Source organism: Chinchilla lanigera, unplaced genomic scaffold (genome assembly GCF_000276665.1).
Source record: "Chinchilla lanigera isolate Chin_1 unplaced genomic scaffold, ChiLan1.0 scaffold00008, whole genome shotgun sequence".
In the NCBI taxonomy this organism is placed as follows: Eukaryota; Metazoa; Chordata; class Mammalia; order Rodentia; family Chinchillidae; genus Chinchilla; species Chinchilla lanigera.
This window is the reverse complement of record NW_004955409.1, coordinates 16,223,473-16,247,927: the sequence shown is the minus strand read 5'-3', so window position 1 is coordinate 16,247,927 and position 24,455 is coordinate 16,223,473. Positions and strand designations below refer to the sequence as shown.

At 34.9% G+C, this 24,455-nt stretch overlaps 1 pseudogene; it reads right to left on the bottom strand.

Moving 5' to 3' along the window:
• Positions 1–1,045: 1,045 nt before the first annotated feature.
• The window catches only part of LOC102003001, a 30,940-nt pseudogene continuing 7,530 nt past the window's right edge, over positions 1,046–24,455 (bottom strand).

The following is a 24,455-nucleotide window of genomic DNA, read 5'->3' as shown; positions in this document are numbered from 1 at the left end:
ACCAGTGATTGTACCTTTTTTTTAATTAGAAAAGTTTCTTTACTGCTATATGTTGTATAACAAAAATTTCAAAATGATTTGTAGAATCCATACAGTAATGTGAAAAAAAATTTTTTTTGTCTTTTTGAGACAGGGTCTCACTATGCAGTTCAGGCTGGCTTTGAGCTCACTTTGTAGCCCAGGCTGGTGTTGAACTCACAGTGATCCTCCTGCCTCCGCCTCCCGAGTGCTGGGATTACAGGTGTGCGCCACCATGCCCGGCTAATAATGTGAAATTGAAATGCACTGCTCAAGACACTGTGTATGGCTAACTGTGTCTGATGCTCAGTGTACAGCATGTGTAAGGAGTCCTTACCTGTCCTTTGTTTCTTGCTGCCATCTATGTTCATCTCTCAGAAAGTAAAAGAATCCACCTGATGTTTCAATAAAGGTCAAGTTGCCAAAATAATTGCTTCCATGAATCAGATATTCAAGAAAGAGCAGTTTTGATGAATGATTCCCAGAATCGAGTACATTCTCCTTTAGTCCAGTGAGATGATATCAGGAATGCTACTCCACAGCTGTCTCACTCCTGCTGGTGTGTGTACTAACATGAGTACTGCTTTCACAGAGGCTGCTGGTGGTGACAGACATAGTGTATGCTGTTAAGGGTGAAGTAAGTGTCTTGGTTACTTTTCTGATTGCTGACAAAAAAACACCCAACAACCAAAGTTAATGGAGAAAAGGTTTATTTTGGTGTACAGTTTGGAGAGGTTTCAGTCCATAGTCAGCTGGCTCCAACGCGGAGCGGCATGGCAGAGGGGCATCATGAGGAGAAACAGTCCATGGCAAACAAGGCAGGCAGAAGGCAGCAAAGCAGTGAAATAGCTTCTTTCTGTCCCTTTATGTTCCATTCAGGCTACTGCTTTTTGGGCTGTGCCACCCACACTAAGGTTGGGGCACCCTTAAACCTAGCATCGCACTCTTAATCCTGACATCACACACACTAATTCAGCCACCTTTGAAACTCTCCACCTATGAATACAAGAAGGCTTTGGGCGGACGTCTAGATACAAACCGTAGTAGTGAGACTGTCCGAAAACATAGGAAGACAGTACTGGAGGTCAAGTGGACCTAGAGAAAGAAAGTCCAAATCTGGCAAATGCGATGACATGCTTGATACTGGCAAGTGGCGGAATGGTACTGAGTAGCCTATTAATGAACAAAATGGCAGCAGGATGAGAACGCTTCTGGTTGGGCTGTTTTGTGTTTCTGACAGTAAGGTCCATTTCTTTTTGGTAGAAGACTCTTCCTGTTTATCAGAAAAGCATTCTATTCTTAAATCAATAGCAGGCATTTTTCCTTGCTTGCCTCACCGGCAGTCATAAGTGAGCAAGGCTTACTGAGGATGCTTCAACTTTTAATTTTTGTACATGGTTCGCTGGATACTTTCATCAGACACCAAGAACCATCTTCTCGGAATTTGATGTCATCCATAGAAGAACAGTCTTTGAGAATTTCCATAAAAATCCCGCCTAATGTTAGATTTTCATGGGCAGCTTTTGTGTGACACACAAGATAAATCCAGGTGGGCTTCATCTCCATCATTTGTACATAAAGGGAAGCACCACAGATGTGTATAAGTCACTGCATGGCGTGAGATTGTTAGCCTCATTTTTCCTAAAGGGCACATCAAGGATACTTCGTGGCGAGGTATAGAAATTTCACTATCAGGGTTGCAGTAAAGTTTTCTTTAATTAGGGCTCAGGAATGATCAGCATTTCTAATATCTTTTATTTTTAATCTCTCTAGTGATATGGCTGATGTTAGCTGCTATACAAAATATACAGGCGTGAAATAATTCATTTCATTTTCTGATGCCCAAGAAATAGAAATCTGGTCTGGCACAGCTGAAGACTACCTAACTAAAGATGTAACATCAGAAGGCATCCAGGGTGCTTCTGCTCAGTCCCATGTTTAGGTGGTGGTGCACACAGAGCCGAAGGAAACAGCTTACCATTTTTGTACATAGACTATTGGGATAGTTATCTTCTTGAGGACAACTTGTCTCTGCCAGGAAAAGTCTCAGCTGAACTTGAACTGTGTAGTCTCTCTGACCACCTGGCAAAACGTCCCTTGATATGCACAGCCCCTGTCAGCCTTAGGTTCACAAGGGTGAACGACTGGTGCTCTGTAGCCTGCTGTTGGGAAGCTACGGTGGTTATCAGGTTAAAGGAATTAAGTGCACCTTTGATTTATGATATTTTCAACTTGTGGATTTATTGGGACTGCACCCTATCACAGATTGAGGAGAATCCACATATTTTAGCTTGAAGTGGAAGGACCTGTGAAAACATTGGTTTAAAATTTGATGTAGCCTAATAGCCCAAATATTTCATAGAGTTAATAGTTAATAGCCCAACAACTTTGTAAAAAATTGAATTTCTTTATAAGGCACTTTGAGAAATTAATTCTAACAGTGATAAAGCAATCTGTAAGGTTAAAGAGACTAAGTCAAAGAAAACAGCAAAAAGTTCTTTGAATTGTTTTAAAGCTAAGAATAATTTGGAAAAAAATTTTCCTGGCTTTCTGGTAGGTATGATAGAATAAAAGCTGCTTATCCTCCAATTAAATAGTTTCTAAAGTTTAATATTTCACACTCACTTAGCAGATTACATGGTTATTGGCTATCCATTTCTCAGGTTAACATATAGTTTCTGTTTTATGTGATTCATTTCTTTCCTCTGAGCACTCAAAGGTAGTTGTATAGTTATTGCAAATTTCAGGCTAGCTGATAGATAAACCTACTAAATACATTTAAAAATAGCAAACGGTCCAATCTCATCTTTGGATTCTGACAGCTGAAGGGTAATTACAGTGAAATCATTACCTTTCCAAGGAGAAATGCTTGCTGAACATTGACCCCCTGCTTAAATAAAATGGGGTTATGTTTTTTCTTACCAGGTGAATCTTTTGACACTTTGATGCCAAGTGTCTTTACCTCTGTCGGGCTTGTGGATTGTTGAATTCTCTGTGTGATTTAATAGCCTGACTGTCAGGAAACATTCATAGCTTTTTTGTGATTTGAATATTTTGAATTTTACCTATAACCACATTAATAATGAAACGGTCTATATAGAAGATGCCACAATGCACATTTTTATCTGTGCAAGGATAATTATTCTGATACAAGCGTGTACTTTGGATTTTTGTGGAATGTCACATATTTCATCAGCCGTGCTGACATCATCTTTTACAAACTTTAAAAAAGATTATTCAATAAAAGTAAGTCAATTCAGCTAACATCTTAAATAAAGTTTACTTAGTAAAACTTAAAAGCAGAACTGAATCAGATTCTGGGAGATACAGATAAATATGTTAACATTTATTGGATACTTACATTTATGGCAGGCATGGTGCTAATTCTATATACATTAATTAAATAGTATTCTATAAACTAAAGGGACTTTCTTCCAGTTTTATCACTTATTCATTATGTTTATGGGTGTAGAGGTGTGTGTGTACGTGTGTGTGTGTGTGTCCGCATGTGTATGTGTGTGTATGTGCATAAAATCTCTGTTCTCATTGAGAACTTATGTATGGTTAGGTACTAAGCTATTTTATGCAAATGACGTTTCATTTTCACCACAAATAAATGAAATAGGTACTAAATGTTAAAGAAAAGGAAGCAGAGGCCAAATGAATGCTATGGTTTGAATGTTTGTATCTCCCCAGAATTCTTATGTTGAAACCGGATCACCAGTGTGCTGCTATTGGGAAGCAGGGCCACTGGGAGGTATGTAGCTTCTGAGGAGAAAGCACTCATGAATGGGATTGGTGTCTTCATAGGAAGCAACCCAGAGCTGCCACCTGAGGAGAGTGAGAAAGCAACCTGCAGGAGCCAGAGAGCAGGCCAAATGCACTTTGATCTTGGACTTCTCAACCTCTAGAACCATAAAAATAAATTCCTAGTTTTATAAGGGAAGACACTCAGTTTATTGCATTTCTTATGGTAGCTCAAATAGACCAAAAGAGTTTAAGTGGGTGCTCTGAACTAGGAGGCTCCTGGTTGAATTCAGACAGCCTATTCCATACCTAATGCTCTTTAACACCAGAATTAACTCTCAGTGGATTGAAAAGAGCAAAATCCAGTGCTCTTTTATTTCATTGAAAGGAAATGTAGTGACCTAAATTATTTAAATTTTTAAAATAAAGTTTCTAATACTAGCAAAACGTAAATATTTAAGACTGTGAATTTATTTTTCTGAGTATATACCCAGAATTGGGGTAGCTGATTCAGATAGTAGTTCTATTTTTAATTGTTTAGGGAAACTCCATTTTCCATAATGACTGCCAATGTACATTCTCACCAGTACTGAAGAAAAAATCTCTTTCCCGTTATTCTTAATAATACTTGTTTTAGTTTGACTTATTGATAATAGCCATCCTAAGAAATGCAAGGTGTTACATTATAATGGTTTGGGTTGTATGTATTTTCTTGCTGGTTAGTGATACTGAACATCTTAAACTTTTTGATCATTTGTACATCATTTTTTATTTTTTTATTTTAAAGATTACAAAACTAACAAAACAACAATGGGGACAAAACAAAAACAACACAAAAACAGCAAAAATGATACATGACCTCAAAACAAAATGATAGGAATTAATAATGGTTGCTACGTCACACACTGTTATCTTCAATGAAGTTGCTCAGTCCACCAGATACAAGAATGTAAGATTGATCAAACAATCAAAGACAGTAACAAGTAAGAAAAAAAATAACATTGAAAATGATGCGGAGCTTCACCACACAGAATGGTAGGAGTTCAACAATGGTTTTTATACTGAATATTATTGTTTTCAGATCAGTCATACTGATTACCAGATTCAAGCATGCAAAATTGGTCAAGAAAAAAGAAAAATGTAAGCATTGGCTGTTCATTTCAATAAACCACAGACATCAGCAATACACCTACCCCAGCTATCTTTGAATTTGTACAACTCTTGAGAAATATCTTTTCAAGTCCTTTGCCTATTTAAAAAAAAAAAATTAAAAATAGATTTTTTGTGTGTGTTTCTTCTACATTTTGCATATTAACCCCTTGTCAGGTATATAGCTTACAAATATTTTCTTCTATTCTGTAGGTTGTCTTTTCCTTTTGTTGATTGTTTCCTTTGCTGTGCAGAAACTAATTTAATGTTGTCCTACTGTTTTATCTTTGTTGCCTGTAACTTTGGCATCATGTAGTAAAAATCATTGTAAAGACCAAAGACACAGAGCATTTCTCCTTTGCTTTCTTCTAGGAATTTTATAGTTTCTGGGCTTATTTTGAAGTCTTTAACCCATTTTGATTTGATTTTTGTGAAAGGTTTAAGTAATATCTTTTGCATTGATATTCAATTTCTCTATCACCCTTTATTGGAAAGGTTTGTTATTTGTTATTGTTAATTTTTTCTTAGAACTTTTGTTAAAGATTAGTTGATTGTATTTGCTTACATATATTTTCTGGTTATTTTATTCTATTCCATTGATCTATGTGGTTGTTTTTTATGACAATACCATACTATTTTAATTACTATAGCTTTGTTTTAGTTACTATAGTTTTAATTACTATAGCCCTGTAAAAATCAAGATGTTTGGTACTTCCAGATTTTTATTTTTATTCAAGATTGATTCAGAGCCAGGGATATAGCTCAGCGGCACAAGTGCCTGACTGGCAAGCGTAAGGTCCTGAGTTCAATCCCTGGTACCAAAAAAAAAAAAAAAAAAAAAGATTGATTCAGGTATTCTAGATCTGTTGTTACTCCATACCAATATTAGGATATTTTTTCTGTCTACAAAAATGCCATTGGGATTTTGATAGAGATTTTGTTGAACCTGTGTATCACTTTGTGCAATATGGAAATTTTGACAACATTGATTGTTTTGGTCCATGAACATGACACATTATGCCATATATTTATATCTTTTATTATTTTCATCAATGTTTTATACTTTCCAATGGACAAATCTTTTACCTTGTTGGTTAAATGTATTGCTAGGTGTCTTATACTTTTTGATGCTGTTGAATGAGATTATTTTCTTAGTTTATGATAGCATATAAAATAGTTATTTTACAGAGATGTAATTGATTTTTGAATGTTTATTTGTATCCTGACATTGCCAAAATTATTACTCCTCACAGATTTTTTAGTGACATTTGTTGGATTATCTGTATAAGATCATGTCCCATAAACAAAGACAACTTGATGAAGAATCCCTTTATCAGTAAAAATGACCTTCTTTCCCTCAATTTATAATTTTGACTAAAAGTCTATATTATCCAATATAAATATAGCTACTCCTGCTCTCTTTTAGTTTACATTTGCATGGAATATCATTTTACATCCCTTCATTTTCAGTATTTTTGTGCCTTTAAATCTGAAGTAAGTCTCTTGTAGGCAGTTTATGTTTTCTTTATTTTTAAATCTATATAACTACTCTTCATTTTTTTATTAGAGAACTTATTTTAAATGTAAATTGATTAAGTAATTGATATATAGCCCTTACCATATCCATAATATTGTTTTATTTTCTGGCTCTTTTATGAAACCTTTGTTCCTTTCTTCATCTGCTATTATAATTTTCATTTGTGATTTAATATATGCTGACTGTTTTCTCTATATTTTGAGTATCCATTACACATCTTTGCTTTGTGGCTACAATGAGGCCTACATAAAACATGATTAAAATGGTATATTTTAAGGCCAGGTGTGGTGGCACTCACCTGTACTTCCAGTACTTGGGAGGCTGAGGCAGGAGGACTGCTGTGACTTTGAGGCCAGTTCTACTTATTGGGTTTTGTTATGTGTGGTAAACTTCTTTTGCTGCTTTCAAATTTTCCCATGTCTTTTATTCTTGACAATTTGATTACAGTTTGCCTTAGTGAAAAAGTGGTTTTTATTTGAATCTACTTGGAGACCTTTAAGCTTCATACCTGAATGTCTGTACCTTCCCATATTTCTGGAAGTTTTCAATTATTATTTCTTAAAATAAGTTTTCTGTACATTCTGCTCTCTCTTTTTCTTAGACCCACTTAATGTGTGCTTTTAATGGTGTCCCATATTTCCTGTCATTTTCTTCATTCCATTGTAGGTTTGTCTTCTTTTTGCTATGACTAGATATTTTCAAATAACTTAACTGATACATTATTTCTTCTGCTTGAGCAATCTGCTATTTTATCTCTGTTGCACTTTTCATTTCATCCATTGAATTCTTCAGCTACAGAATATCTCTTTTGTAAGTTTTCATATCCTTATTGAAAATTTAATTCTATTAATGTATTATTTTTATAATTTCATTTGGTTCTCTATCTGTAATGCAGGTAGTGCATTGAACTTATTTAAAACAATTATTTTAATTTTTCATCGGACAAGTCATGCACCTCCATTTCTCTGGGGTTGGTTGATGGAACGTTATTACATTCCCCTGATGGTATCAGGTTTTCTTATTTTTTATGGCCTTTGAAATTTTGCATTGGTGTCTTCAGATCTGAGTAAGGTATCTCCTCAAGTCTGCCTTCTGAAGAGAAACATCTTTGCCAATGAACTCGGTTAGGGTTTCTGAGGCTTTCTGAGAAAGTTTATGTGGATACATACTCTCTGCACGACTTTTTCCGGGGGCGGGGCGGGGATTCTTAAAATTGTATTTTTCTGTCAGTCTTCCAAATGCGGGTTGAGTGCTGAGAGCTTTCCATTTGTTTTCTGTAGGCTAATGCCCTAACTGGCTCATCGTTCTGTGCCTGTTGTATCAAGTTGATTGTACGCATGAGACAATATGGTTGCTAACCAAACGGGCATACTTTGAGAGACAGCCCGGTTGGGAAGCAGATGAAGTGTGGAGAGGATTTGGGAGGACCATAAACCAACCAGGGGTGGAGGCAGGAATTCCACAGTAGGGCATCCCACATGCTAGCGGGTAGGAACCCTCACGCAGCCTCGGTTGCAGTAACAGTGTCCACAGCCTCTTCACTGACTCTAACCTTTTCAACCGCTCAGCGTGCCATTCACCTCAGTAATATGGATAAGGCAAGGAAGACGTGCTTTTTTGCGGGGACAACAGCCCTCATGGTTTGCAAAGGCACGGGCTCACTCATTGTGTTTTTCCTTTCCTATGTGTGAGAAATTACGTACCAATTTTTTCTTAGAACTGAACTTTGCTGCCTTAGCGGAGAGGTGATGTGATTAAAGGGGACTGTTCTTGACCGCTTCAGTGCAACTATCTTCAAATTATTCTGCAGCATCGATGTGCTGGAACTCCTTTATGGGACTCCTACACTGTTACACAGGAATCCTCATCCCTAAGTAGGGGTCTGTCTCAGTGCTTTGTGGAAGATGAAAGTAGAAAGCTCTTCCGCCATCTTGCTGACACCACTCCCTTCTCAAGAGCAGTTATAAAAAGAGCAGCAAATCCTTAGCTTTCAGTGCTATGAAATGTCCATATTCAGCAGAAACGAGTGATAGTTGATCATTATTCTACTATAAATAATAATTATCTGCTAGCTTAAAGAGCTTAAATAAATCTTGGTGCCTTGATTATAAGTAGTCAAAACATGACAAGCCTTGCTGCCTGTTGTGGAATTTAAGATGTAGGAATTTCAATGGCATCATGTTTAATTAATGATAACCGCAAAATATTTAGGAAAAGCTATATTTAGAATTGGCAGCAAATGTGTAAATGGAATGGTGCAAGAATCTGATAATTGAATTTTCCTTTGAAAGAATACATAGTTCTTAGTCACATTTGATGTTTATTTGTGTCATAATTTACTTTGCTAGGAGCTTTGTATTTTATTGTCAGAAAGAAAAGAAAACTCCCTTGACTGATGGCCAGACATTTGAAAGAGTCTAAAGTAAAAGAAGAAAATTATTTCATCAATGAATCTATTATCTTAGATTTTTAAGTGTAAAATTTAGTTTATATAAGTAAACTTTTAGCAAATAGACTGTAACCACTGAGATTATTTTCCTGGTGTTAAGACAGAAACTTAAAAAATTAAAACATGTTTACAAAACTCAAATACAATTTGCCAATAATATCTGTCAGAGCAAAAGCTTAACCTAAACTATACAAATTCTAAGAATATTCTAACTGGTCTTTACATTGGATCTTAATATTGCATGGTTTGTAGCAGGTAATGTATTTTGAGCATGGCTATCCTAAAGATTAAATATTTGCTAAAGGAAACTATGTCAAAAACATTTATTTTTCATTTCAATGAGAAAGGGCTAACTAAAAGGCACTAGTTGTATGAAAATTATTTGTACAACATCAAACTAAATTGGAACAATTATATTATAATGCAATGAAGAATTATCTTTAAGATGTGGTTGTACTCATTATTTTACTATTTCCAACTAGCACATTTAAAGTGTTTTCATATAACTACTACCCAAATAATTTGATTAGCACTGTCGCAGTGATGCTACCTCAATAGAATATTAGATTGAAATTTTAAGAAACTCAACATGAAATAGCCAAAGAAAGTTATGCCTCATGCCACCGCCACATTGTAGAAGAAGCAAAGTGCTTTTTAAAAATGTTAAAACTGTCTAAGATCCAGAGTCACCAGAAAGTTTTTATCTATGGGCTTTTGAAATAGCTATGAGTCTTTATTTGTACATAATTTAAGACATTGTTTAACCATTCACTTTTGTACTTTTATTAGGTATGTATATAACTCTGACTTCAGTAATTTAATAACTGCATTACCGTCTACACAACAATTCAATACATCTTTTTCATGAAGAACAATTTACTTAGAAGATGGTCTTCAGGGGTATGATTCTGTGTATTTCTTATATTTCATGGGTTTTTCTTTTCCTTTTTCCCCCCTTTGATATACAAATTGGAAGAGTTTGCTCTAGAGTTCTAGAGGAAAGAACAACTTTTACTATGATTTGAAGAATGGCTATACATAGATAGAGGCTAAAGAAGAAATTTTACATGTTGATAGTTTTGTAGTTTCTACCCAGATTCTACCATTGATACATTCCATTGTATTTCTGTATATTCAATAATTTTGTTTAAAAACATACCTAAAATTCTAGATTAGAGAATAATAGTGAAGAGTTAAATCTTAAACATTTTCAGAATTGTCATCAAATTCTTACTTAGCTAGATCATCAAAATTCTACCAGAATATAATTAAAGAAATGCTAGTAAAAACAAAGAGAAATTTCTCTTCATTAAATTGTCAATGAAAAATAATTTTTAAATGAAGTGAAAAATTCATTCTCATTGAAAATATATATTGTTATAATCTTTCTATTTACTTATATTTTATAGGAGCCTAACTGTGTGCATAAAAAATTTGCAAATATATTCCTGGAAATAGAAACCTCACTTTTAGCCATACCGTAATGAAAGTATGCTATAATATTATGTAGTTATTAATAAGGTTTGAATCATTTTGGAGGTAAAAATATTACAGTTTTAGAAAGTATTATAAATTTAAAAAATATGTTCTGTAATTGATAAAATTAGTAAAATAATAAATTCTTTTTTTTTCTTTTGGTACCAGAGCTCAAACTCAGAACCTTGCATTTGCCAGGCAGGCACTTGTGCCACTGAGCTGTGGCCCCAGCCTAGCAAAATAATAAATTACTTGAAACCTTAAAGACCTTTTTATTTTAATATGATTCTCTTGGGCAAATAATCTGAGCATATTGTCTTATTTTATAATCTTATACCAATTCACAGGGTCAGTAAAAGTTGGAATAAAGTGATAAGGATAGCTGGGATAATTGTACTGCTGATGTCTATTGGTTTATTGAAAGGAACAGTTAATGCTTAAATTTTTTGACCAATGTTGCATGCTTATATCTGGTAATCTGAACAACTAATTTGAAGAGAGCAATATGCAATAGAACAACCATTGTTAATGCCTATCATCTTGTTTTGAAATCCTGTATCATTTTTATTGTTTTTGTGTTGTTTATTTTTTGTCTTTGTTGTTGTTATTGTTTTTTTCTCTTTAAAATAAAAAAATTTAAAAAAATGAATACTTGCACCTGAAGTCACTATTCCTGTCATACAACATTAAATCAAATTTTAAGTAATCTCTATCAGTACCATTAAATCAAAATGTACAGTGGATCACAATATACCATTTTCTGCCTACAGATTTACCTTTGTTAGATATTTCATATAAAGAAAATCATAAAACACGTAGCTCACATTTCGCATCTTTGGATGGGCTTGCCATTCACCCATATTGTGCGATGTTTTGGTGTTTTATTCCTTTACGATACAGAACAGAAACTCATTTTGTTTACCTGTTCACTAACTGATGAACTTGGGTTGTTTCCAGTTTAAAACTATTATGAATAAAGCTTATATGAATATTCATTGTGCACATCTTTCTATGAACGTATGTTTTTAACTCATTTGGAGGGATTACAAAGAGCATAGTTGCTACGTTGTATAAGTGAATCTGTGTTTTTTTTGGTACCGGAAATTGAACTCAGGACCTTGCACTTGACAGGCAGGTGCTTATGCCGCTGAGCTATACCTCCGGCCCTATAAGTGAAATTTTAAACTACATAAATTACTGCCGTGTGGATTTCAATAACAGCTACATGATTTTCTGTTACTGATGTTTCCCAGTCCTATCAGCAATGAACAAAGATTCCAGTTTTCCTGCATCTTCTCTCATATGTAAGTATTGCCCATCTTTTCAATCATAGCCATTATTTTGGATGTGTGATGCCATCAGTGACTAATGAATATGTTTTCATCTCCTCATTGTCCATTTGACTGTCATTTTTGGTGAATATTTGTTCAAATCATTTCCTTATTTGAAAAACTAGGTTGTTTTCTTCAGTTGCAATACTTTTGATAAATTTTTGACCAAATGTTTAATTTCTGAGCAGTCTTCCCACTCTTTGGCTTGCCTTTTCTTTTTTTTTTTTTTTTTTTTGAGTCTTTTGAAATCCATTTCCTTTCTTGTATTTTTTGTGCTTAATCTTTTTCTGTTACAGATGGTATATTTTCTGTTATGAAATGCTATAAATTTCCTTTCAAGCATTGTTAGTTGAAATCAACAAATTTTGACATGTTGTTTTTGTTTATTCTGTCAAAAATAATTTTGAGGTTTCTTCTTTGATCCACGAATTATTTAGTAGCATGTTGCTTAATTTTCAAGTATTTGTCGATTTCTCAGATTTCTTTCTGATTTTAACTTGTAATTTAATTCAGTTGTGGTTGGGAAACATATATTATATAATGTCCATCTATCTAAATTAGGGGGGCCTTGCTTTATGTCCTTTATGTTTTATCCTAAAGAATATTTAACATGCAGTTTTAGAAAATGTACATTCATAACCGGGTATGGTGGTGTGTGCCTAAAATCCCAACACTAGGGATGCTGAGGCAGGAGGATTACCACAAATTTGAGGCCAGCCTGGGCTACATAGTGAGTTCAAGGCCAGGCTGAGCTTCATTGCAATAACCTTTCTCAAAACCAAAACCAAAACCAAAAACAAAAACAAAACAAAAACTCAAACAAGCAAACAAAAAAAGAAGGATGGAAGATGTAGTTCAGTGAGCAGGCCCTGTGTTCAATCCCCAGTACCAAATAAATTAAATAGATAAATAATAAAAATAAAAATTAAAAAGTGTGAATCCTTCAGCTAGGGTCAGTTAGTTGATAACGTTGTTCAAGTGTTCTATACACTTCTGAGTGTGCTTTCCAGGTGTTTAGTTATTGAGAATGGCATCTTAAAATCTCAAGCTAAAATTTTTGAATTGTTTTATCAGTTTTTGCTGTATTTGGATCTTTATTAGGTGAACATACATTTACGGTAATTACATTTTCCTGATCCATTCACTCTTACAGTAAAATGTTCTTCCTTGTCTCTAATACTAGTTTTATGTAAATTTTGTGTTGTTGTTCATTATTCTAATTACTCTATTTTTATTTTTACCATTTTCATTGCTATTTTCTCTTTTAATTTTAAGTTATTTGTATTTGAATCTAAAGTATTTCTCTTATAGACAGTATATAGTTGGATATTGCTTTTATAACCTATGTAACAATCTCTGCTTTTTTTATTGGAATGTCAGGCTACTCATATTTAATGCTGTTAGGTTAACCAATATTGTATTCATTGATGCAATGTATTATTGATGTTTTTAATGTACATTGGTTGTTTTCCTATTCGTTTTAGATATTTTTCCTTTATTGTCACCTACTCCTTGGATGTTTGCTTTTGTATGCAATACTTTTTTCAAGTATACTCAATTTAATTCTGTGTTGATTTTTTTCTATATATTTTTAGTAGTTGGTCTGTGGAATATAGTATTAATATCAACTTGTCACATTTACTTTGGGTTACTAATAACCTAATTTCGGTAACTCCTTTTCTTTCACCCTTTGTACTATTTCCATGTATATTACATAGATATCTTAAAAACATGGTGCAACATGGATAGTGTATCTAAAGGTATACTTTGACTTAGTATAATTGTCTTACATATTTTATATGTTCTTTGGTCTGTTAGCCTGTTTTTCAGTCTGTATATATGATACATAACTTCATAAAGTCTTATATGATAAATAAGTAAATCTGAGGAAGAATAAAATGAAGGTGTTCAAAAGGGGAGGGGAAATAAAAATTTGAAATGTGTCATGTATATGTACCAGTTTCTTATGCTGAATATAATCATTATGTACTGCAAGCATGTACTAATAAAATAAAAAAAAAAAAGATTAGACAAGAAGTCTAAAATAAAAATATAACTTAGTCTTTTAAATTAGCCCATAAACATTTACCATTTTTGTTGTCTTCATTTATTCCTATGGATTTATTCAACCCGTGAGTTCCTGCCATCTGATGACGGATCTCTTTTGGCGGAATGCATTAAGAATTCAAACTGCTTTCAGATCTACTCTCAGTTTCATTTTCTGTGTGGCTATTTCAAATGTGTTGGTGCATATTTACAGCCTCCTGGCAGGTAAGGGATGTGTGAAGGGTTTTCAGTCTCTGGGTCCAAATCATACAGGTGTTTAGCCTCATACAGTGTGTTGTTTATACAATTAGTAACATTATCTTAGAACAGCACTGAACATCACACTGACCTAGCATAGGGGGTTATTTGATAGCATTTGCAGGCCTGAATGCTCCATATTTTTACTAGCATTTTATACTAAATTTTAGCAGGTTTTTCAGACATAAATGCATTTCCGATCACTGGATCCATTTACTAGTTTCCAGAGTAATAGTTATCTTATTTTTTGGTCAGTTTTTAGGTTTATAGTGCTTTTTAGGGAACGACGTTGTCATGCTCCTTATTTAGCTATAGCCAGAAGCCTCGCTGAACGTATTATTCTTGAGGGACAGCGGGACAGTGACTAGTGAGAGAACTCATCTGAGTTAGAGTACAGTTCATTTCAACGTGCCTGGCTAAAGCATTTCTGTCAAACACAGCCAGACTCTGAGTGGTACCAAGTCATTAATACAGGACCTACAGCCTAACTAAAAGAAATATGAATTATTTATAAAGAACATATAGAAAGTACCTAGACAAAGTAAGAAAGAAACATTAGATTAAAAATCATTTTATAGACCTCCAGTCTGCTGTGGAGAAGTTTTAAAAATATGTGACTGGATAATTTGGAGAAAAGATTAATGGTGAAAAAGTGATTCATTTTTGAAATGAGAATTGGATTTGTCATTGCCACTTAAATGCTTCCAGAAGTGTTGGATGCATGTAGTGATTTAGCTTACGTAGTAATATGTAAAAAGCCTTGTTTGTGATAACAAACTGCCTGCTTTGCCTTTTCTGTGAATCTAAATCTTCAGAGCTGTCTGATTCTAATTTTACTTTTCTATATTTTAGGGGTATTTTGATGATTAATATTTGTTTTTCAACTTAGTGCTTCATTAAGCCTCTTGGAAGAGTGTGCAACTCTATTAATAGATACAAAAAATATAAAATGTCTGTATCTTTTGAATAATAAGCCAAAAAATTTATTTACTTTTTGAAAAGCAAGCTAACATAAAGGGGTGTTCAGAAGAAGTTAAGCAGTTTTGATTCTGTTTTTGGCTTCGGTGTTGGTAATATTTTATATTGATCTTCAGAGTTTACAGAAGTAGTGGTAAACTACTTACAGTAGAGAAAGCTGGAAAATATGCAACCAAAAAATGTGAGAAGTTACAGTGCCTAGAGAAGAGTGAGGACAAAAATGGCCTATCAGCCAATGAAATCATTTCAAGGAAGGAGCTAAATATCAAATACAAATGCTCTTTTACTTTTGATGGGGTTATAACCTGATAAACCCATTGTAAGTTGAAAGTGTTGCAGGTTGAACATGCATTTACACTGTATAACACTGGTTGTTTCCTCTTAGGATTGTGTGGTTGAGGGAGCTACAGCTCCCTGTTGCTGTCCAACACCACAAAAGTGTATTACACCACATATTGCCAGCCCAGAAAAATATCAAAATTCAAAATTTCTACTTAATGTGGATCACTTACAGCATTGTAAAGTTAAAAAAAAAATCTTAAATTTAGCCATTGTTAACTTGGGGAAAGTCTCCACTATAAAAACCATAAGAAGTGAAAAAAAGAAAAATCTATTAGAAAGAATGATATAAATCTCTAATTCTTTTATCTGGCTTACCTTATCAAAATATGAGGGACTATGCCAAAATGCTAGCGTCATAAAGTAAATTGAAAGGAAGATTTTTCAAATCAAAAGCAAGCACTGGAATGTGATATGTATGGCCTTTTTGACTTCTCATTGGAAATAACAGCTCAGTCTTATGATACCACAAGATCCTTTGTTGGGTTTAAAAGCTTAGTTGGCCTTTCATAGTGATTGAATGATTGGAAGAACGGGTCTGTGAGGTCTCTTTTGATTGTTTTGTATTAACTATCTACTGCTAAAATTTGTTTACTTAAAACAGCACACACTGATTTTCTGTTTTAGTTTTAGCATGCAGAGAGACTGCAAATTGTCACTCTAATCCTTACAACAACAACGAAAGCTGGGCAAAATAAAAATCAGCTTTTCTGAGACATGTCAGAAAACTGAGTTTGGATGGCTGATTGGCACTTGGAAATCTGGAATTGACAGATGAATCCATAAGGGCACATTTAATAAAAGATGCTATAGCCATAAATTGTGGTGGACCCTTAAGTGATAATTTTTAATGAATTGCCAGAGACCAAATGTAGACTAGCATTCTGGCTTTAGAGGGACACCAAGATTTCACAGGTTTTACTCCTAGGAAGCCTACCAGGCTCTCGTGGTGAAGACCTGAGGGTAGGGATGTGTCCTGTGAAATATAGAGCCTTCTCCATAGCAAAGACCCTGACTTCAATCTGAAAAACTGTAAAGCTTTGACTCCAAAGGGCATTCATCTCCCTCTAGCCCCTTCTACCCTTTCTGTCTTACCTCTGGCCAAGGAAGCTACAGGAAGAAACACTTAGGAAGTCACTGGCCAAGAACACAAGCCCACAAGGTACAGATCTGACTGGAAGATTATAGAATACTCCTTTTCCACAATTGGCCAAAACTACACCAATAGGACTCTATAGGGATTATATTTGAAATTCTGAGAGACACAGAGACTGTATCTGAGGAGTACTTAGGAAAGCCCAAGGTCAAGAGGGGAGACCAAATCCAAAAACATTAGCTTCTGACTCTTACAGATTCAGCAAATATTAAACAAAGCCCAGTTACTAGCCAGCTTTACACAAATCCTCAAATTAGAAGCCCAGTTACCTCAGCTACTATTGACCTATGCAACCTGTCTGCCTTCCCACTAAAGATCACAAAGTATGTGAAAGGAAAAAAAAAGTCAGTAGAGCCAAAAACACATTAGAATCAGACTTGGATATGATACAGACATGAGAATTAACAATAGAATTTAATGAATTGTAATTACTATTAAGGAACATAATGAACAAAGTAGAAGAAATGCAAGAATAGATTGGTAATGTGACCAGAGTGATGCAAACTTTAAGACTGGATGGAAAGGAAATGTTGCGAATAAAAGATATGAGCAGAAATAAAGGATACCTTTAAAGAATTTATTGGAGGGCTCGACACAGCTGACGGAGGGAGATCAATGAGCTTAAGAATCAGTCTGTATAAATTTTCCAAACTGCAATGTAAAAAGAAACAGAAAAAGAAAAAAGAAATGGAAGAGATGTAGGGAACTGCGGAAAACTTCAAAAGGTGTAACATAAGGTGTAATATATACATAGTATACCATACAAAGAAAGTGGAGCAGAGGAAATATCTGATGTAATAATGTCTAACAAGTTTCCAAAATTGATGAGAGATACTAAACCGCAGATCCAGGAAATTCAATGCTTACCAAAAAGACTGTATGTCAAAAAAAAACCATGTAAGCACAACCTAAAAACTGAAATCATAACATGTCATGATTTCAGATAATTGAAGACAAAGAGGGGATACTGAAGTCAGTCAGATAACAACCTTCATCATCACTGCCACCATCAGGATCACCTACCAACAGAGAAGCAATGATGAGAACTGTACAGGCCTGCTCTTCAGAAACCAGACAAGCAAGGTTAGAGAAAAGGAAAAATATTTAAATCTTGAGGAAAAACTAGAATGCTATATCCATTATCCTTCAAAACTGAATGAAAAAGAAAGATTTCTGAGACAAAGAGATTTCTCCCCTGTAAGAGATGTTAAAAAATGCTGGGTGATGCACACCTGTAATCCAGCACTCAGGAGGCTGAGGCAGGAGGATCGCTGTGAGTTTGAGGCCCACTTGGGCTACAAAGTGAGCTCAAGGCCAGCCTGAACTGCATACTGAAACCCTGTCTCAAACAGACAAAACAAAACAAAACAAAACAAAACAAAACAAAGCAGAGATGTTAAAGAAGATCCTGAGGGAATAATACAATGATGTGTCAGAAACTAGAATCTGCATCAGAAAGAAAATGAAGATAAAATCATTTTATTCTTAATTGATCTAGAAGGCAATTGTTTAAAGTAATCATGGTAATAGTACACTGGATACTTGTAGTACACATGAGGCAGAATAGTACTATGTGGAAATGGACTTTGTTAACTTTAGGACAAGCACTGAAATAACTTTTAAAGAAACATAATTGATAAACTCTAAGAGAGAAAGTCAATCCTCAGTTCTTTAACTAGTGCATGTAGGGCAGCTCACTGCACATCAGCCCTGTTTCATTTATGTGGGGAAGGGTGGGGGTAGAATGATGGAAACTGCAGTTTTGTGTTACATAATCAGTAGGGCGGTGACACCCTAGGGATAATAACAGCGTGGCTTTAGCTTGGTGATACGAATTACGATGTGGTGACAAGCACTACCCTCCAACAACGTGGAGGGTACCACACAAATGTGAATACCAGACAGTGCTTATTAGAGCCTGTTTGGGTCTCTCTCCCACATTCTTTGCTCTTACTTTTGAAGAGCTTTTTCTATAGAAAATGTCACGGATTATGGCACCACATATTACATCAGGCTGAGAAGAAATAGCCTGACATCTAACAGTGTTTTATACTGCTTTTCTTCTCTTTAATCCCCACTTCCTACTTTTATTTTTCTTGACCTCCTAGGTACCCTGGTATGGTTTATATCTAGATCTTCATAGGTGGGCCTTTTGGGAGGTGATTGGATGGTGGGTGTGCAGTATTAGACCACTGATGTGTTATAGTTTGTGTGATTTGGGGAGGTAAAGCCTGGTCGGAAGAGGTGGGTCACTGTGGGTGTGGCCTGGAATGGAGATACATATATTTATATTCTTCCTCCTCCCTCAATCTCTTCCTGCCTCCAGCCTGCCCTGCCATGGACTGTTCCTCCTGTGCCATGTCCTGCTGCCATGCCAACCAGCCCACCAGGGACTGAAACCTCTACAAACTCTGAGCCAAAATAAACCTCTCTTCCTTTAACTTGTAGGTGTCAGGTATTTTCTCCTAGCAACGAGAAAGGAAGTAAGACATACCCAGAAGTCAGCAGCTTTGAACTACCTGGGCTACATTTCCCTCCATATGAGATTCACCAGTCTTTACCTTTGTCTTTTCTTTCTCATTTAGCTTAGATGGAGGGGAATATCTTTTCCCTTTCCAAGTGACATGTACTATTATGTATCCACTTTTCTTTGTACTGTCAAGTTCTTGGCTCGCTAGTTGGCTAACATGATTACATTTTCATACACAAAAATTTCCCTACTGTCCATATATTTTCCAATTTTTTATTTTTATTTAAAATTTAACAATGCCTGACTGGCAAGCGCAAGGTTGTGAGTTTGATTCCTGGTACCGGAAAATAAATAAATAAATAAATAAAATTTAAATGTCTTGAACAATATATGAGTCACTGACATTATTTTTGCACTTCCTTTCCTCTCCATAACCTAGTACTATACAGCTTCTGACCCTCACACTCTGAGGTACCCTTTTTTTCTGAACATTATTGCTAGATCCAGCAATGTATCAATTTCTATTGTAGCTCACTAAAGTTTGTCCCTTACGACTTCTTTCCTGGATTGATTACATTACAACTTGCCAAGTGGCTTCTCATTTCCCATCTGTTCTCATCCCAAACTGTCTTAGACATCTAACTCAGCAAACCATGTTAAGCTTTAATCATGTCTCCTTGTTTTGAAAACAAGGTAAATGTAAAACTTTTAGTGCTTGAGTATGAACAATATCATACAAATTGTTGAATGTAATGATTTCAGAAATAATAACCAAAATAACCCATCACCCCATAATTGTAGGCATGATATTTGGTTTCTTTGATGGCCATTATAGATGTTCTGAAATAAAATTCTGCACTGGTACATAGCCAAATTTTTATTCTTATGACTCTAAAATGAGCTATATGAGTTCAGGTAACTCTTCTCAACTTCTTACCATATCCCTTGTGAGTAAAGCTTTATTTGATCTTGAAGGATCTTTGCCATTCTCAAAAAGAACCTATGTTTTAATAACCAAATCTTTTGTAGTAGACATTGCCTACAGCTATTTCATTTCCTCTAGTTCAAATCAATTATAAGTCTATAAGATAAAAAGTCAACTGCATAAGTATACGGGCTGTTACCCTGTTTAATCAGGTCACTCTAGTTCCATATTGACTGATTTCTACATTTTCTTCCCGAGTTACAGGTAATGTTGATTTTTCTTAAAGAAGTAGATTTGATATTTAAAAACCTCACTAAATCTTAAACATGAGACATTTTCCTGTTCTTCAGGCTGATGCTGAGAGTTTAAAGTAGCTGTGCACACATAATCTTCTGTCAGTTTGAACAGCGCCATGGTAATCCACCTGACATTAATTCATTTAAGTCATCTTCTTATAAGCAATAGAGAGGAAAGCTGTCAGAAAGTTCCTATCATAACTGAAATGTAGCTGCCAAGGTTTATTTTTTATACTGTCAGATGTGGAGATGTGTGCTTAGTATGTGCCAAATATACTTTCATTATTCTTGACTTTACAAGAATAGCATGGTATTTTCTTTAAAGAAAGCATGGAGGATTCTTGTGGTCTATAAGACCACAAGTGTCAGTGCATAGTATTCTCTGAATTGGGAGCATTTGCGTTTCAGTGTTTGCTATTTTCTTTGCAGAAGATAAAAACTTTAAATAATATGAAAATCATGCCTTTAGTAAAGCACAATGTATTCTTAGCCTTCTGAGAGCAAGACAAATTCCTCAAGTCCACTTAGGAACATGACACTCACCTACTTACTTAAGTTATATTTAGCAAGTTAATTAAATATGTTGTGACATAGGCCTCATATTTTTAAGTGTGAAAAGCATGTGGTATTTTATCCATTTTTTTTCTATGTCAAATCACTGGCCTTCAACTAAGTGACATAAAGAACCTGTAATTGGGTTCCCTCCTCTTATTATGACAAACATCAGGGAAACATGGGCAACTCCAGAAAGACATTAGAATCATTGATGTTACAGATAACTACTGGCTCATAATATAATTTTATGCATCTGTTTAGTAATTATTGAGTAGCTCAAAGTTGTTGCTGAATGAAATATAAAAAGGGATCTTATCCTCAAGCTAACTGATGGTCATCTGGTGGAGCCCACTTACATATACAGATTTTTGTTAGCTGCAATGTGAATTTGCCTGCTAAATTTATACAGCGTGCCACCTGTCCAGAACCAAAGGTAAGGAAAAACAGCCGTGCCCTTGCCTTCACTGAGAGAATACAAAAATAAAAGCATATGAACAAATAATTGCATTACATAATAGAGATGATTTGGGGAAAGAAATAAATGCACACAAAGAAAATAAATTAGAAGGAGGTATCAGAGAATATTTGTTTGGCCAGGTGATACGGACAGTAAGAAGAAACTCGCTCATGGAAGGTATGGGGAAGTGCAGAGTGAGCTACCTGTACAGAGGCAGTATTTTAGTCTATTTATGTTTCTATAAAAAGAATATTGTAGAAAAAGAATATTTTATACCATATAAACAATAAGTGTTTGTTTCTTATAGTTCTTGCTATAATTTGAATCTTGACTGTGGAATGCTTGGTGCTCATTCCGTATGCTGCTGGGATCTGGTGGAACTTCAGGAGGTGAGGCTGCATAGGAGGAAGGCAGGTTAGTGGCAGGGGATGTGGGGATGCTGGCCTCTTGTTCTCTTTTGCTTTCTGGCTGTCGAGAGGTGGGAAGCCTCTTCTGCCATACATTCCTGCCATGATACACTGTGTTGCTACAGGCCCAAAGCAGCAGGGTGAAGTGATCTTGGATGTAACCCTCTGAACTCATGAATGAAAATAAAGCATTCTTTCCAACACATTGGTTATTTCATATCATTTGTCACAGCAACAGAAAGCTGACCTCCACAGTCCTAGAGGCTTAGGAATTCCAAAACCAAGACTAGCACATGTCTGGTCTGGTGAAAGCCCACATACTCATCCATGGTATTCTGCCCTTCTCACTGCATTCTCGCAGGGCTGCATTCTCATAGCAGCTAGGCAGATAGCTGGATCTCTCTTATAAGGGCTCTAATCCTATTAATGTGGGTTCTACCCTTGTGCCCTGATCACCTCTCAGAGGTCCCACCACCTAATGCCATCACATTAAAGATTTGGTTTCAACAAGAATTTTGGGGAGTCAGAAGTAGTAGTGGATTGCAAGCTGTGATGCATGAAAGAAGTGATGTGTGAAGAACTGAAAGAAAGCTAGACTGGTTATTGGACGGAAAAGTGAGATATCAGAATATTTGGAAATTGCTACATGCAGCAATGAGAAAATGTTTTATAAATTATGACCTTCCTGTGTAAAAGCGCCATCAGCGATTGGTGAGTGTTTCAGAAAGCTGTTCTATGATATGAGAGATTAATCGCCATATATAAAGAGCAGGATATAAAACCCCACCGTTTGTGTATGAGTTACCAATGCCCCAATTTCACTGTCTGCATGACAAGGGGACTATACATATACACAAAGCAATGATTTCCACTGTTGAGATTATGAATTATTTACATTTTATTTTAGGGTTGTGCATATTTTTCAAAATATATTCTGCTCAATATATTCTCATTCATGTGTGCAAGGAGCCATATTAAAAAAATTTTTGATGCTGCATTCTTAGTTATAGTAAACAAGTAAGATAAAAGAAATTACCCTTCAATAAGGAAGTGGATTAATACACTATTTTAATAATGCAGTAGATTATTGCTGTTCCAACAGAGAGAATGTAGAATGTTCATCAATATAAATAAATACTAAAAGCATAATTTTGCAATACTCAAGGGTTAGTTGCAGAAATGCAGCTATGTTTGATGTAATTTAAATAATTATAAAACAAGTTCTATATATTGGTATAGTTATATTATTTAGTCTATAGACATATACACTTAATGAAATAAATACTAAATACTTTTCAATTCCAGAAACATTGCACCTCAGAGGAGGGAGCAAAGAAAAATGGCTTATTTTTATTTTTTTAATAGATCAATCTGAAACAAAAATTTTAAAAAATGACTTTGATTATGTCTTCTTTATACTGCTTTGTATGTTAACAAATTAAGAACAAAAATGCATTTAAACTTTATGTTAAAAATGTTAAGCCTCAGGACCACATGTGGACATCATTATTTAAGGGATAATACTGGTGAATATCCCTGAAATGTTCCTGAGCATCTCAGGTCAACTTAAAATTTTAGTAAGAAAAAATATATGCTCACTGAAGAAAATGTCAAACTATTTATAGTTTAAAAAGTAGGTATTAATGGTCACTCATATCAAGGATAGGACTTCACACTAGCTAAAACCGAAGTGTGTTGTTTTCCCTACTTCTTTTTTTTTGCTGTCTTACCTCTGTATAATATTTGTGAGATTATTGATGCTGCTGCTTTGGGGTGTCGTTTTCTCCATTTTTATTCATGTAGTTTTGTCCCACACCAGTTAATGTCCACTTGGTTTTGTTTGGTTGGGTTGTGTGGGAAATGTCGCTCTGTCCATTATCCAGTGTGCAGGCGCACACACGTATATCCTAGTGCATATGTGTGTGTGGGTTCTTCAAAGGCAAAGGTTAAGTGGTGAAATAGAGTACATGGAGTGGTTCTCCTTAGCCTTACAGTTACCTTAAGTTGTCTTTCCAAAGTAGCGGTATCTACTTACATTCTTATGAGCAGTTTGTCAGAGCTCTAGTTATGATGTATCTTTACTAACATTTGTTATCCTATTAAAAATTTCACCAGTACAGTTTCATGTGTTTGAGTCACTTGCATTTCTATTTTTTCAAATGTTTCTGTACATTTTTTTTGCACATTTTTTTCCTGGGGTGTTTGGATATTTTTAATGATGGAGTATTTTTATTTTTTTGAACACTGTATCTACCTAGTTTTGCAACAATCTTCTCCCATTATGTTGCCTGTGTTTCAACTCTTAATGAGCACTTCTTAATTCTTAGTTGGTCATATTCATTAATCTTTTTGTTTATGGTTCATAAATTTTGTGTCTCTCCTGTATTATCTGCTACATACTTTATAGTTTTGATCTTGTCAATTGAATCTACCTGTGACCTATTAGAAATCAATCCATTTCAAATGTAAACTTTCCTTATATTACTCCTAGTCTACCTGATAGGTTGGTGAAGAAAATTTGCATTTATAAGAAGTGATTTTTGAGGAAATATTGAAGACATCTACTGATAAATGGGAATATAAATGGAATAGGCCAGGAATTGAAATCTACAATAAAATGTATATCGAAGTCCATTTTATTGGAGATTAATTGTGCCAGTCTGCATGTGTTCAGGGAGATGAGCAAGCAAAAAGACAATTTAGAAATATGTTAGAGTGCTGGGGATATAGCTTAGCAGTACAAGAGCCTGCCTGATGAGTGTAAGTTCCTGGGTTTGATACCCGGTACCAAAAAAAAAAAAAAAAGTGAGAAAAGGATGTGAGTGATTGCATTTATTGGAGACACGGACTTACTTTAATGG